General features: G+C 46.1%; 7 non-coding genes across 7 annotated transcripts; all 7 read right to left on the bottom strand.

Annotated features, from left to right (window-relative positions):
* Window positions 1-1385: 1385 nt before the first annotated feature.
* Window positions 1386-1576, bottom strand: LOC130319493 (U2 spliceosomal RNA). Its single transcript, XR_008865667.1, has one exon. It is a non-coding gene; the product is annotated as a U2 spliceosomal RNA (small nuclear RNA).
* A 2054-nt stretch (window positions 1577-3630) lies between these two features.
* Window positions 3631-3821, bottom strand: LOC130319492 (U2 spliceosomal RNA). Its single transcript, XR_008865666.1, has one exon. It is a non-coding gene; the product is annotated as a U2 spliceosomal RNA (small nuclear RNA).
* Window positions 3822-5911: 2090 nt separating this feature from the next.
* Window positions 5912-6102, bottom strand: LOC130319491 (U2 spliceosomal RNA). Its single transcript, XR_008865665.1, has one exon. It is a non-coding gene; the product is annotated as a U2 spliceosomal RNA (small nuclear RNA).
* Window positions 6103-8186: 2084 nt separating this feature from the next.
* On the bottom strand, window positions 8187-8377 carry LOC130319489 (U2 spliceosomal RNA). The gene has a single exon (XR_008865664.1). It is a non-coding gene; the product is annotated as a U2 spliceosomal RNA (small nuclear RNA).
* A 2088-nt stretch (window positions 8378-10465) lies between these two features.
* On the bottom strand, window positions 10466-10656 carry LOC130319488 (U2 spliceosomal RNA). The gene has a single exon (XR_008865663.1). It is a non-coding gene; the product is annotated as a U2 spliceosomal RNA (small nuclear RNA).
* A 2085-nt stretch (window positions 10657-12741) lies between these two features.
* Window positions 12742-12932, bottom strand: LOC130319513 (U2 spliceosomal RNA). The gene has a single exon (XR_008865684.1). It is a non-coding gene; the product is annotated as a U2 spliceosomal RNA (small nuclear RNA).
* A 2093-nt stretch (window positions 12933-15025) lies between these two features.
* LOC130319511 (U2 spliceosomal RNA) lies at window positions 15026-15216 on the bottom strand. The gene has a single exon (XR_008865683.1). It is a non-coding gene; the product is annotated as a U2 spliceosomal RNA (small nuclear RNA).
* Window positions 15217-15738: the final 522 nt, after the last annotated feature.

Below are 15738 nucleotides of genomic sequence, written 5' to 3'. Positions count from 1 at the left end.
CAAACAGCTCCATAGTCACATACACAGCAAAGGAGAGATGTTGTTTACACCTAGTGATGTCAGTGGTATTGAGTGACATCACAGCACAGTGCTAAGGCTCCTGGGCCTGGACACAGCAGCGGCTGCAATATCTCAACGGAGAATACGTTTATATATATGTGTGTGTGTGCGCGTATATATATATATATATATATATATATATATATATATATATATATTTCTCCGCCGAAATCACTTTTAAACCCATTTCCACCTTTTTTTCCCTTCTCTTCCTCTTACTTTTTTTTCACGTTTTTTTACGTTTTTCTCCTTTTCGCCTCTTTTCTGGGCGTATTATTCTTCTTTTTCTTCTTTTTTTTCGTCTAATGCATACCCCATCAGTGCAGCAATGCTTATTCAATACCGCCAGCAGATGGAGACACTGGGGGATAATTTTCTAAGGATTTATACTGATTTTTCCTGTCTGAATTTGTCGCACAGAAAGTTGCAGGCCAAATATGTGTGACATTTCTGCGACTTTAGCTTCTAGAGCATTTTTACAACATTATACATAGGTGCTGAATACATAAAAAGCGACTGTTCAGCGACAGACAAGTCGCATCGGCTGAAAGTAGGCCAGAATGTCAGTCCATGTTGGAGCAGGTTTAGATACAGTCTAAAGCATAGATCTCAAAGTCTGTGCACAGAATTTAGCAAGGGCCTCGCACCTTCTGATGCATCAGGTAGGTGCACAATAGCATAGCCTAACCCTCTGTACTTTGGTCTATATTGATGCGGGACATAGACAGCCAGCTGATGACCAATCCATTAGTGCAATGGATGGCTGGAAGCATTTGTCTTTGCCTTTGCAATACCACAGAAGCAATGCATGGTCAATGTACAGCAATGACACACCTGTGTGAACAGCCAGGAGACCCCCCCCCCCATGTTATGTTACATAGTTACATAGTTAGTACGGTCGAAAAAAGACATATGTCCATCAAGTTCAACCAGGGAATTAAGGGGTAGGGGTGTGGCGCGATATTGGGGAAGGGATGAGATTTTATATTTCTTCATAAGCATTAATCTTATTTTGTCAATTAGGAACATTCAGCACCCACCCGCTATCAAGGCAGCTGCCTATCATGTCATGCCCTACCTGCACAGGTGTGCTGGCTACTCAAATGATCCAATTAAGGAGGCCTTTTAGTCAGCAGCAGCAGAAGTCCTGTGCTTGGACGCTCCAACAGCGGCCAGACACAAGCAGAAGCAGAAGCAGCAGCAGCACCACCTTTTGTTTTTTGGCTGCAGCAGCAGCAGCAGCAAGGCCCACAGGGCTGGCTAGCTGGCTAGCCAGCAAGCAGGTAGCAATGAAAGTAGGAATCTTTCTTTTTAACCCTGTAAGGGGGTGGTGCACTGTACCCGAAGATACTGCCATATCGGGTCAATGCATAGGGCGACGGAAGCAAGCTTCGAAATCGGCCCCCGTTCTCAAAAATCCATTTAATATATGGTCCCCAGATAGGGGACGTATCAGATATTAAACTGATAAGAACAGATACTACACTTGATCTTAGCCAAAAGGCCGAGAAGCGATAACCGTGAAAGGGGCGGGCCCAACAAGGTCCCCTTCATGGGCACTATCACTGCTTGCTGTCAGGGAGGCTGCCAGACAATTTTCCATGCACACTCTGGGCTGGGGGGCAGTCAACCACCAGTACACACAGCAGAACCTAAACCCATACCATTATTGCTAAGCAGCAAGACAGGGGCCCATTGCACTCCCACGGGGCCTTTTTAAATGCAATCCATAACCCGGATTTGCCAGGAACCCTTCTTACTCCTCCTACTTGCATGTGACACTGGGCTTAGGATCTGCATAGGAAACACACACACAAGCACACACCTACCTTTGTTGCCTGCAGATGCCTCCTTGGCTGTCCCCAAACGGTATCAAACCAACACCCACGGGAAGCTGTAAGCATAGAGGACATGCCTGCACCCCATTGGACTTACCTGTGTGGGTTAAACCCGGGTTATTTGACAACCTATGGCGGTGATGGTTCTGCTCAGGCAGAGCAGTGCTGATGCTCCTCATAAAGCTGTCGCTGCTGTGAAGGTTCTAGGTGACATCACAAATCCCTATGGTTACATACACAACAAAGCTGGGTTGTTGTTGTTTACACTCTGCAAGGCCTGTGGAAGTGAGTGACATCATAGCACTGTAGTTCTGAGGGTTCTAGATGGATGCAACAATCTCCTGTTGCTTCTATGAAGGCCATAATAGACGACATCACCAAACAGCTCCATAGTCACATACACAGCAAAGGAGAGATGTTGTTTACACCTAGTGATGTCAGTGGTATTGAGTGACATCACAGCACAGTGCTAAGGCTCCTGGGCCTGGACACAGCAGCGGCTGCAATATCTCAACGGAGAATACGTTTATATATATGTGTGTGTGTGCGCGTATATATATATATATATATATATATATTTCTCCGCCGAAATCACTTTTAAACCCATTTCCACCTTTTTTTCCCTTCTCTTCCTCTTACTTTTTTTTCACGTTTTTTTACGTTTTTCTCCTTTTCGCCTCTTTTCTGGGCGTATTATTCTTCTTTTTCTTCTTTTTTTTCGTCTAATGCATACCCCATCAGTGCAGCAATGCTTATTCAATACCGCCAGCAGATGGAGACACTGGGGGATAATTTTCTAAGGATTTATACTGATTTTTCCTGTCTGAATTTGTCGCACAGAAAGTTGCAGGCCAAATATGTGTGACATTTCTGCGAGCATTTTTACAACATTATACATAGGTGCTGAATACATAAAAAGCGACTGTTCAGCGACAGACAAGTCGCATCGGCTGAAAGTAGGCCAGAATGTCAGTCCATGTTGGAGCAGGTTTAGATACAGTCTAAAGCATAGATCTCAAAGTCTGTGCACAGAATTTAGCAAGGGCCTCGCACCTTCTGATGCATCAGGTAGGTGCACAATAGCATAGCCTAACCCTCTGTACTTTGGTCTATATTGATGCGGGACATAGACAGCCAGCTGATGACCAATCCATTAGTGCAATGGATGGCTGGAAGCATTTGTCTTTGCCTTTGCAATACCACAGAAGCAATGCATGGTCAATGTACAGCAATGACACACCTGTGTGAACAGCCAGGAGACCCCCCCCCCCCATGTTATGTTACATAGTTACATAGTTAGTACGGTCGAAAAAAGACATATGTCCATCAAGTTCAACCAGGGAATTAAGGGGTAGGGGTGTGGCGCGATATTGGGGAAGGGATGAGATTTTATATTTCTTCATAAGCATTAATCTTATTTTGTCAATTAGGAACATTCAGCACCCACCCGCTATCAAGGCAGCTGCCTATCATGTCATGCCCTACCTGCACAGGTGTGCTGGCTACTCAAATGATCCAATTAAGGAGGCCATTTAGTCAGCAGCAGCAGAAGTCCTGTGCCTGGACGCTCCAACAGCGGCCAGACACAAGCAGAAGCAGAAGCAGCAGCAGCACCACCTTTTGTTTTTTGGCTGCAGCAGCAGCAGCAGCAAGGCCCACAGGGCTGGCTAGCTGGCTAGCCAGCAAGCAGGTAGCAATGAAAGTAGGAATCTTTCTTTTTAACCCTGTAAGGGGGTGGTGCACTGTACCCGAAGATACTGCCATATCGGGTCAATGCATAGGGCGACGGAAGCAAGCTTCGAAATCGGCCCCCGTTCTCAAAAATCCATTTAATATATGGTCCCCAGATAGGGGACGTATCAGATATTAAACTGATAAGAACAGATACTACACTTGATCTTAGCCAAAAGGCCGAGAAGCGATAACCGTGAAAGGGGCGGGCCCAACAAGGTCCCCTTCATGGGCACTATCACTGCTTGCTGTCAGGGAGGCTGCCAGACAATTTTCCATGCACACTCTGGGCTGGGGGGCAGTCAACCACCAGTACACACAGCAGAACCTAAACCCATACCATTATTGCTAAGCAGCAAGACAGGGGCCCATTGCACTCCCACGGGGCCTTTTTAAATGCAATCCATAACCCGGATTTGCCAGGAACCCTTCTTACTCCTCCTACTTGCATGTGACACTGGGCTTAGGATCTGCATAGGAAACACACACACAAGCACACACCTACCTTTGTTGCCTGCAGATGCCTCCTTGGCTGTCCCCAAACGGTATCAAACCAACACCCACGGGAAGCTGTAAGCATAGAGGACATGCCTGCACCCCATTGGACTTACCTGTGTGGGTTAAACCCGGGTTATTTGACAACCTATGGCGGTGATGGTTCTGCTCAGGCAGAGCAGTGCTGATGCTCCTCATAAAGCTGTCGCTGCTGTGAAGGTTCTAGGTGACATCACAAATCCCTATGGTTACATACACAACAAAGCTGGGTTGTTGTTGTTTACACTCTGCAAGGCCTGTGGAAGTGAGTGACATCATAGCACTGTAGTTCTGAGGGTTCTAGATGGATGCAACAATCTCCTGTTGCTTCTATGAAGGCCATAATAGACGACATCACCAAACAGCTCCATAGTCACATACACAGCAAAGGAGAGATGTTTGTTGTTTACACCTAGTGATGTCAGTGGTATTGAGTGACATCACAGCACAGTGCTAAGGCTCCTGGGCCTGGACACAGCAGCGGCTGCAATATCTCAACGGAGAATACGTTTATATATATGTGTGTGTGTGCGCGTATATATATATATATATATATATATATATATATATATATATATATTTCTCCGCCGAAATCACTTTTAAACCCATTTCCACCTTTTTTTCCCTTCTCTTCCTCTTACTTTTTTTTCACGTTTTTTTACGTTTTTCTCCTTTTCGCCTCTTTTCTGGGCGTATTATTCTTCTTTTTCTTCTTTTTTTTCGTCTAATGCATACCCCATCAGTGCAGCAATGCTTATTCAATACCGCCAGCAGATGGAGACACTGGGGGATAATTTTCTAAGGATTTATACTGATTTTTCCTGTCTGAATTTGTCGCACAGAAAGTTGCAGGCCAAATATGTGTGACATTTCTGCGACTTTAGCTTCTAGAGCATTTTTACAACATTATACATAGGTGCTGAATACATAAAAAGCGACTGTTCAGCGACAGACAAGTCGCATCGGCTGAAAGTAGGCCAGAATGTCAGTCCATGTTGGAGCAGGTTTAGATACAGTCTAAAGCATAGATCTCAAAGTCTGTGCACAGAATTTAGCAAGGGCCTCGCACCTTCTGATGCATCAGGTAGGTGCACAATAGCATAGCCTAACCCTCTGTACTTTGGTCTATATTGATGCGGGACATAGACAGCCAGCTGATGACCAATCCATTAGTGCAATGGATGGCTGGAAGCATTTGTCTTTGCCTTTGCAATACCACAGAAGCAATGCATGGTCAATGTACAGCAATGACACACCTGTGTGAACAGCCAGGAGACCCCCCCCCCCCATGTTATGTTACATAGTTACATAGTTAGTACGGTCGAAAAAAGACATATGTCCATCAAGTTCAACCAGGGAATTAAGGGGTAGGGGTGTGGCGCGATATTGGGGAAGGGATGAGATTTTATATTTCTTCATAAGCATTAATCTTATTTTGTCAATTAGGAACATTCAGCACCCACCCGCTATCAAGGCAGCTGCCTATCATGTCATGCCCTACCTGCACAGGTGTGCTGGCTACTCAAATGATCCAATTAAGGAGGCCATTTAGTCAGCAGCAGCAGAAGTCCTGTGCCTGGACGCTCCAACAGCGGCCAGACACAAGCAGAAGCAGAAGCAGCAGCAGCACCACCTTTTGTTTTTTGGCTGCAGCAGCAGCAGCAGCAAGGCCCACAGGGCTGGCTAGCTGGCTAGCCAGCAAGCAGGTAGCAATGAAAGTAGGAATCTTTCTTTTTAACCCTGTAAGGGGGTGGTGCACTGTACCCGAAGATACTGCCATATCGGGTCAATGCATAGGGCGACGGAAGCAAGCTTCGAAATCGGCCCCCGTTCTCAAAAATCCATTTAATATATGGTCCCCAGATAGGGGACGTATCAGATATTAAACTGATAAGAACAGATACTACACTTGATCTTAGCCAAAAGGCCGAGAAGCGATAACCGTGAAAGGGGCGGGCCCAACAAGGTCCCCTTCATGGGCACTATCACTGCTTGCTGTCAGGGAGGCTGCCAGACAATTTTCCATGCACACTCTGGGCTGGGGGGCAGTCAACCACCAGTACACACAGCAGAACCTAAACCCATACCATTATTGCTAAGCAGCAAGACAGGGGCCCATTGCACTCCCACGGGGCCTTTTTAAATGCAATCCATAACCCGGATTTGCCAGGAACCCTTCTTACTCCTCCTACTTGCATGTGACACTGGGCTTAGGATCTGCATAGGAAACACACACACAAGCACACACCTACCTTTGTTGCCTGCAGATGCCTCCTTGGCTGTCCCCAAACGGTATCAAACCAACACCCACGGGAAGCTGTAAGCATAGAGGACATGCCTGCACCCCATTGGACTTACCTGTGTGGGTTAAACCCGGGTTATTTGACAACCTATGGCGGTGATGGTTCTGCTCAGGCAGAGCAGTGCTGATGCTCCTCATAAAGCTGTCGCTGCTGTGAAGGTTCTAGGTGACATCACAAATCCCTATGGTTACATACACAACAAAGCTGGGTTGTTGTTGTTTACACTCTGCAAGGCCTGTGGAAGTGAGTGACATCATAGCACTGTAGTTCTGAGGGTTCTAGATGGATGCAACAATCTCCTGTTGCTTCTATGAAGGCCATAATAGACGACATCACCAAACAGCTCCATAGTCACATACACAGCAAAGGAGAGATGTTGTTTACACCTAGTGATGTCAGTGGTATTGAGTGACATCACAGGCACAGTGCTAAGGCTCCTGGGCCTGGACACAGCAGCGGCTGCAATATCTCAACGGAGAATACGTTTATATATATGTGTGTGTGTGCGCGTATATATATATATATATATATATATATATATATATATATATATTTCTCCGCCGAAATCACTTTTAAACCCATTTCCACCTTTTTTTCCCTTCTCTTCCTCTTACTTTTTTTTCACGTTTTTTTACGTTTTTCTCCTTTTCGCCTCTTTTCTGGGCGTATTATTCTTCTTTTTCTTCTTTTTTTTCGTCTAATGCATACCCCATCAGTGCAGCAATGCTTATTCAATACCGCCAGCAGATGGAGACACTGGGGGATAATTTTCTAAGGATTTATACTGATTTTTCCTGCTGAATTTGTCGCACAGAAAGTTGCAGGCCAAATATGTGTGACATTTCTGCGACTTTAGCTTCTAGAGCATTTTTACAACATTATACATAGGTGCTGAATACATAAAAAGCGACTGTTCAGCGACAGACAAGTCGCATCGGCTGAAAGTAGGCCAGAATGTCAGTCCATGTTGGAGCAGGTTTAGATACAGTCTAAAGCATAGATCTCAAAGTCTGTGCACAGAATTTAGCAAGGGCCTCGCACCTTCTGATGCATCAGGTAGGTGCACAATAGCATAGCCTAACCCTCTGTACTTTGGTCTATATTGATGCGGGACATAGACAGCCAGCTGATGACCAATCCATTAGTGCAATGGATGGCTGGAAGCATTTGTCTTTGCCTTTGCAATACCACAGAAGCAATGCATGGTCAATGTACAGCAATGACACACCTGTGTGAACAGCCAGGAGACCCCCCCCCCCCATGTTATGTTACATAGTTACATAGTTAGTACGGTCGAAAAAAGACATATGTCCATCAAGTTCAACCAGGGAATTAAGGGGTAGGGGTGTGGCGCGATATTGGGGAAGGGATGAGATTTTATATTTCTTCATAAGCATTAATCTTATTTTGTCAATTAGGAACATTCAGCACCCACCCGCTATCAAGGCAGCTGCCTATCATGTCATGCCCTACCTGCACAGGTGTGCTGGCTACTCAAATGATCCAATTAAGGAGGCCATTTAGTCAGCAGCAGCAGAAGTCCTGTGCCTGGACGCTCCAACAGCGGCCAGACACAAGCAGAAGCAGAAGCAGCAGCAGCACCACCTTTTGTTTTTTGGCTGCAGCAGCAGCAGCAGCAAGGCCCACAGGGCTGGCTAGCTGGCTAGCCAGCAAGCAGGTAGCAATGAAAGTAGGAATCTTTCTTTTTAACCCTGTAAGGGGGTGGTGCACTGTACCCGAAGATACTGCCATATCGGGTCAATGCATAGGGCGACGGAAGCAAGCTTCGAAATCGGCCCCCGTTCTCAAAAATCCATTTAATATATGGTCCCCAGATAGGGGACGTATCAGATATTAAACTGATAAGAACAGATACTACACTTGATCTTAGCCAAAAGGCCGAGAAGCGATAACCGTGAAAGGGGCGGGCCCAACAAGGTCCCCTTCATGGGCACTATCACTGCTTGCTGTCAGGGAGGCTGCCAGACAATTTTCCATGCACACTCTGGGCTGGGGGGCAGTCAACCACCAGTACACACAGCAGAACCTAAACCCATACCATTATTGCTAAGCAGCAAGACAGGGGCCCATTGCACTCCCACGGGGCCTTTTTAAATGCAATCCATAACCCGGATTTGCCAGGAACCCTTCTTACTCCTCCTACTTGCATGTGACACTGGGCTTAGGATCTGCATAGGAAACACACACACAAGCACACACCTACCTTTGTTGCCTGCAGATGCCTCCTTGGCTGTCCCCAAACGGTATCAAACCAACACCCACGGGAAGCTGTAAGCATAGAGGACATGCCTGCACCCCATTGGACTTACCTGTGTGGGTTAAACCCGGGTTATTTGACAACCTATGGCGGTGATGGTTCTGCTCAGGCAGAGCAGTGCTGATGCTCCTCATAAAGCTGTCGCTGCTGTGAAGGTTCTAGGTGACATCACAAATCCCTATGGTTACATACACAACAAAGCTGGGTTGTTGTTGTTTACACTCTGCAAGGCCTGTGGAAGTGAGTGACATCATAGCACTGTAGTTCTGAGGGTTCTAGATGGATGCAACAATCTCCTGTTGCTTCTATGAAGGCCATAATAGACGACATCACCAAACAGCTCCATAGTCACATACACAGCAAAGGAGAGATGTTGTTTACACCTAGTGATGTCAGTGGTATTGAGTGACATCACAGCACAGTGCTAAGGCTCCTGGGCCTGGACACAGCAGCGGCTGCAATATCTCAACGGAGAATACGTTTATATATATGTGTGTGTGTGCGCGTATATATATATATATATATATATATATATATATATATATATATATATTTCTCCGCCGAAATCACTTTTAAACCCATTTCCACCTTTTTTTCCCTTCTCTTCCTCTTACTTTTTTTTCACGTTTTTTTACGTTTTTCTCCTTTTCGCCTCTTTTCTGGGCGTATTATTCTTCTTTTTCTTCTTTTTTTTCGTCTAATGCATACCCCATCAGTGCAGCAATGCTTATTCAATACCGCCAGCAGATGGAGACACTGGGGGATAATTTTCTAAGGATTTATACTGATTTTTCCTGTCTGAATTTGTCGCACAGAAAGTTGCAGGCCAAATATGTGTGACATTTCTGCGACTTTAGCTTCTAGAGCATTTTTACAACATTATACATAGGTGCTGAATACATAAAAAGCGACTGTTCAGCGACAGACAAGTCGCATCGGCTGAAAGTAGGCCAGAATGTCAGTCCATGTTGGAGCAGGTTTAGATACAGTCTAAAGCATAGATCTCAAAGTCTGTGCACAGAATTTAGCAAGGGCCTCGCACCTTCTGATGCATCAGGTAGGTGCACAATAGCATAGCCTAACCCTCTGTACTTTGGTCTATATTGATGCGGGACATAGACAGCCAGCTGATGACCAATCCATTAGTGCAATGGATGGCTGGAAGCATTTGTCTTTGCCTTTGCAATACCACAGAAGCAATGCATGGTCAATGTACAGCAATGACACACCTGTGTGAACAGCCAGGAGACCCCCCCCCCCCATGTTATGTTACATAGTTACATAGTTAGTACGGTCGAAAAAAGACATATGTCCATCAAGTTCAACCAGGGAATTAAGGGGTAGGGGTGTGGCGCGATATTGGGGAAGGGATGAGATTTTATATTTCTTCATAAGCATTAATCTTATTTTGTCAATTAGGAACATTCAGCACCCACCCGCTATCAAGGCAGCTGCCTATCATGTCATGCCCTACCTGCACAGGTGTGCTGGCTACTCAAATGATCCAATTAAGGAGGCCATTTAGTCAGCAGCAGCAGAAGTCCTGTGCCTGGACGCTCCAACAGCGGCCAGACACAAGCAGAAGCAGAAGCAGCAGCAGCACCACCTTTTGTTTTTTGGCTGCAGCAGCAGCAGCAGCAAGGCCCACAGGGCTGGCTAGCTGGCTAGCCAGCAAGCAGGTAGCAATGAAAGTAGGAATCTTTCTTTTTAACCCTGTAAGGGGGTGGTGCACTGTACCCGAAGATACTGCCATATCGGGTCAATGCATAGGGCGACGGAAGCAAGCTTCGAAATCGGCCCCCGTTCTCAAAAATCCATTTAATATATGGTCCCCAGATAGGGGACGTATCAGATATTAAACTGATAAGAACAGATACTACACTTGATCTTAGCCAAAAGGCCGAGAAGCGATAACCGTGAAAGGGGCGGGCCCAACAAGGTCCCCTTCATGGGCACTATCACTGCTTGCTGTCAGGGAGGCTGCCAGACAATTTTCCATGCACACTCTGGGCTGGGGGGCAGTCAACCACCAGTACACACAGCAGAACCTAAACCCATACCATTATTGCTAAGCAGCAAGACAGGGGCCCATTGCACTCCCACGGGGCCTTTTTAAATGCAATCCATAACCCGGATTTGCCAGGAACCCTTCTTACTCCTCCTACTTGCATGTGACACTGGGCTTAGGATCTGCATAGGAAACACACACAAGCACACACCTACCTTTGTTGCCTGCAGATGCCTCCTTGGCTGTCCCCAAACGGTATCAAACCAACACCCACGGGAAGCTGTAAGCATAGAGGACATGCCTGCACCCCATTGGACTTACCTGTGTGGGTTAAACCCGGGTTATTTGACAACCTATGGCGGTGATGGTTCTGCTCAGGCAGAGCAGTGCTGATGCTCCTCATAAAGCTGTCGCTGCTGTGAAGGTTCTAGGTGACATCACAAATCCCTATGGTTACATACACAACAAAGCTGGGTTGTTGTTGTTTACACTCTGCAAGGCCTGTGGAAGTGAGTGACATCATAGCACTGTAGTTCTGAGGGTTCTAGATGGATGCAACAATCTCCTGTTGCTTCTATGAAGGCCATAATAGACGACATCACCAAACAGCTCCATAGTCACATACACAGCAAAGGAGAGATGTTGTTTACACCTAGTGATGTCAGTGGTATTGAGTGACATCACAGCACAGTGCTAAGGCTCCTGGGCCTGGACACAGCAGCGGCTGCAATATCTCAACGGAGAATACGTTTATATATATGTGTGTGTGTGCGCGTATATATATATATATATATATATATATATATATATATATATATATTTCTCCGCCGAAATCACTTTTAAACCCATTTCCACCTTTTTTTCCCTTCTCTTCCTCTTACTTTTTTTTCACGTTTTTTTACGTTTTTCTCCTTTTCGCCTCTTTTCTGGGCGTATTATTCTTCTTTTTCTTCTTTTTTTTCGTCTAATGCATACCCCATCAGTGCAGCAATGCTTATTCAATACCGCCAGCAGATGGAGACACTGGGGGATAATTTTCTAAGGATTTATACTGATTTTTCCTGTCTGAATTTGTCGCACAGAAAGTTGCAGGCCAAATATGTGTGACATTTCTGCGACTTTAGCTTCTAGAGCATTTTTACAACATTATACATAGGTGCTGAATACATAAAAAGCGACTGTTCAGCGACAGACAAGTCGCATCGGCTGAAAGTAGGCCAGAATGTCAGTCCATGTTGGAGCAGGTTTAGATACAGTCTAAAGCATAGATCTCAAAGTCTGTGCACAGAATTTAGCAAGGGCCTCGCACCTTCTGATGCATCAGGTAGGTGCACAATAGCATAGCCTAACCCTCTGTACTTTGGTCTATATTGATGCGGGACATAGACAGCCAGCTGATGACCAATCCATTAGTGCAATGGATGGCTGGAAGCATTTGTCTTTGCCTTTGCAATACCACAGAAGCAATGCATGGTCAATGTACAGCAATGACACACCTGTGTGAACAGCCAGGAGACCCCCCCCCCCCCATGTTATGTTACATAGTTACATAGTTAGTACGGTCGAAAAAAGACATATGTCCATCAAGTTCAACCAGGGAATTAAGGGGTAGGGGTGTGGCGCGATATTGGGGAAGGGATGAGATTTTATATTTCTTCATAAGCATTAATCTTATTTTGTCAATTAGGAACATTCAGCACCCACCCGCTATCAAGGCAGCTGCCTATCATGTCATGCCCTACCTGCACAGGTGTGCTGGCTACTCAAATGATCCAATTAAGGAGGCCATTTAGTCAGCAGCAGCAGAAGTCCTGTGCCTGGACGCTCCAACAGCGGCCAGACACAAGCAGAAGCAGAAGCAGCAGCAGCACCACCTTTTGTTTTTTGGCTGCAGCAGCAGCAGCAGCAAGGCCCACAGGGCTGGCTAGCTGGCTAGCCAGCAAGCAGGTAGCAATGAAAGTAGGAATCTTTCTTTTTAACCCTGTAAGGGGGTGGTGCACTGTACCCGAAGATACTGCCATATCGGGTCAATGCATAGGGCGACGGAAGCAAGCTTCGAAATCGGCCCCCGTTCTCAAAAATCCATTTAATATATGGTCCCCAGATAGGGGACGTATCAGATATTAAACTGATAAGAACAGATACTACACTTGATCTTAGCCAAAAGGCCGAGAAGCGATAACCGTGAAAGGGGCGGGCCCAACAAGGTCCCCTTCATGGGCACTATCACTGCTTGCTGTCAGGGAGGCTGCCAGACAATTTTCCATGCACACTCTGGGCTGGGGGGCAGTCAACCACCAGTACACACAGCAGAACCTAAACCCATACCATTATTGCTAAGCAGCAAGACAGGGGCCCATTGCACTCCCACGGGGCCTTTTTAAATGCAATCCATAACCCGGATTTGCCAGGAACCCTTCTTACTCCTCCTACTTGCATGTGACACTGGGCTTAGGATCTGCATAGGAAACACACACACAAGCACACACCTACCTTTGTTGCCTGCAGATGCCTCCTTGGCTGTCCCCAAACGGTATCAAACCAACACCCACGGGAAGCTGTAAGCATAGAGGACATGCCTGCACCCCATTGGACTTACCTGTGTGGGTTAAACCCGGGTTATTTGACAACCTATGGCGGTGATGGTTCTGCTCAGGCAGAGCAGTGCTGATGCTCCTCATAAAGCTGTCGCTGCTGTGAAGGTTCTAGGTGACATCACAAATCCCTATGGTTACATACACAACAAAGCTGGGTTGTTGTTGTTTACACTCTGCAAGGCCTGTGGAAGTGAGTGACTTCATAGCACTGTAGTTCTGAGGGTTCTAGATGGATGCAACAATCTCCTGTTGCTTCTATGAAGGCCATAATAGACGACATCACCAAACAGCTCCATAGTCACATACACAGCAAAGGAGAGATGTTGTTTACACCTAGTGATGTCAGTGGTATTGAGTGACATCACAGCACAGTGCTAAGGCTCCTGGGCCTGGACACAGCAGCGGCTGCAATATCTCAACGGAGAATACGTTTATATATATGTGTGTGTGTGCGCGTATATATATATATATATATATATATATATATATATATATATATATATATTTCTCCGCCGAAATCACTTTTAAACCCATTTCCACCTTTTTTTCCCTTCTCTTCCTCTTACTTTTTTTTCACGTTTTTTTACGTTTTTCTCCTTTTCGCCTCTTTTCTGGGCGTATTATTCTTCTTTTTCTTCTTTTTTTTCGTCTAATGCATACCCCATCAGTGCAGCAATGCTTATTCAATACCGCCAGCAGATGGAGACACTGGGGGATAATTTTCTAAGGATTTATACTGATTTTTCCTGTCTGAATTTGTCGCACAGAAAGTTGCAGGCCAAATATGTGTGACATTTCTGCGACTTTAGCTTCTAGAGCATTTTTACAACATTATACATAGGTGCTGAATACATAAAAAGCGACTGTTCAGCGACAGACAAGTCGCATCGGCTGAAAGTAGGCCAGAATGTCAGTCCATGTTGGAGCAGGTTTAGATACAGTCTAAAGCATAGATCTCAAAGTCTGTGCACAGAATTTAGCAAGGGCCTCGCACCTTCTGATGCATCAGGTAGGTGCACAATAGCATAGCCTAACCCTCTGTACTTTGGTCTATATTGATGCGGGACATAGACAGCCAGCTGATGACCAATCCATTAGTGCAATGGATGGCTGGAAGCATTTGTCTTTGCCTTTGCAATACCACAGAAGCAATGCATGGTCAATGTACAGCAATGACACACCTGTGTGAACAGCCAGGAGACCCCCCCCCCCCCCCATGTTATGTTACATAGTTACATAGTTAGTACGGTCGAAAAAAGACATATGTCCATCAAGTTCAACCAGGGAATTAAGGGGTAGGGGTGTGGCGCGATATTGGGGAAGGGATGAGATTTTATATTTCTTCATAAGCATTAATCTTATTTTGTCAATTAGGAACATTCAGCACCCACCCGCTATCAAGGCAGCTGCCTATCATGTCATGCCCTACCTGCACAGGTGTGCTGGCTACTCAAATGATCCAATTAAGGAGGCCATTTAGTCAGCAGCAGCAGAAGTCCTGTGCCTGGACGCTCCAACAGCGGCCAGACACAAGCAGAAGCAGAAGCAGCAGCAGCACCACCTTTTGTTTTTTGGCTGCAGCAGCAGCAGCAGCAAGGCCCACAGGGCTGGCTAGCTGGCTAGCCAGCAAGCAGGTAGCAATGAAAGTAGGAATCTTTCTTTTTAACCCTGTAAAGGGGTGGTGCACTGTACCCGAAGATACTGCCATATCGGGTCAATGCATAGGGCGACGGAAGCAAGCTTCGAAATCGGCCCCCGTTCTCAAAAATCCATTTAATATATGGTCCCCAGATAGGGGACGTATCAGATATTAAACTGATAAGAACAGATACTACACTTGATCTTAGCCAAAAGGCCGAGAAGCGATAACCGTGAAAGGGGCGGGCCCAACAAGGTCCCCTTCATGGGCACTATCACTGCTTGCTGTCAGGGAGGCTGCCAGACAATTTTCCATGCACACTCTGGGCTGGGGGGCAGTCAACCACCAGTACACACAGCAGAACCTAAACCCATACCATTATTGCTAAGCAGCAAGACAGGGGCCCATTGCACTCCCACGGGGCCTTTTTAAATGCAATCCATAACCCGGATTTGCCAGGAACCCTTCTTACTCCTCCTACTTGCATGTGACACTGGGCTTAGGATCTGCATAGGAAACACACACAAGCACACACCTACCTTTGTTGCCTGCAGATGCCTCCTTGGCTGTCCCCAAACGGTATCAAACCAACACCCACGGGAAGCTGTAAGCATAGAGGACATGCCTGCACCCCATTGGACTTACCTGTGTGGGTTAAACCCGGGTTATTTGACAACCTATGGCGGTGATGGTTCTGCTCAGGCAGAGCAGTGCTGATGCTCCTCATAAAGCTGTCGCTGCTGTGAAGGT

Source organism: Hyla sarda, unplaced genomic scaffold (genome assembly GCF_029499605.1).
Source record: "Hyla sarda isolate aHylSar1 unplaced genomic scaffold, aHylSar1.hap1 scaffold_2135, whole genome shotgun sequence".
In the NCBI taxonomy this organism is placed as follows: domain Eukaryota; kingdom Metazoa; phylum Chordata; class Amphibia; order Anura; family Hylidae; genus Hyla; species Hyla sarda.
Note: the sequence above shows the minus strand (reverse complement) of the source record. Positions and strands in the feature narration are given on the sequence as shown.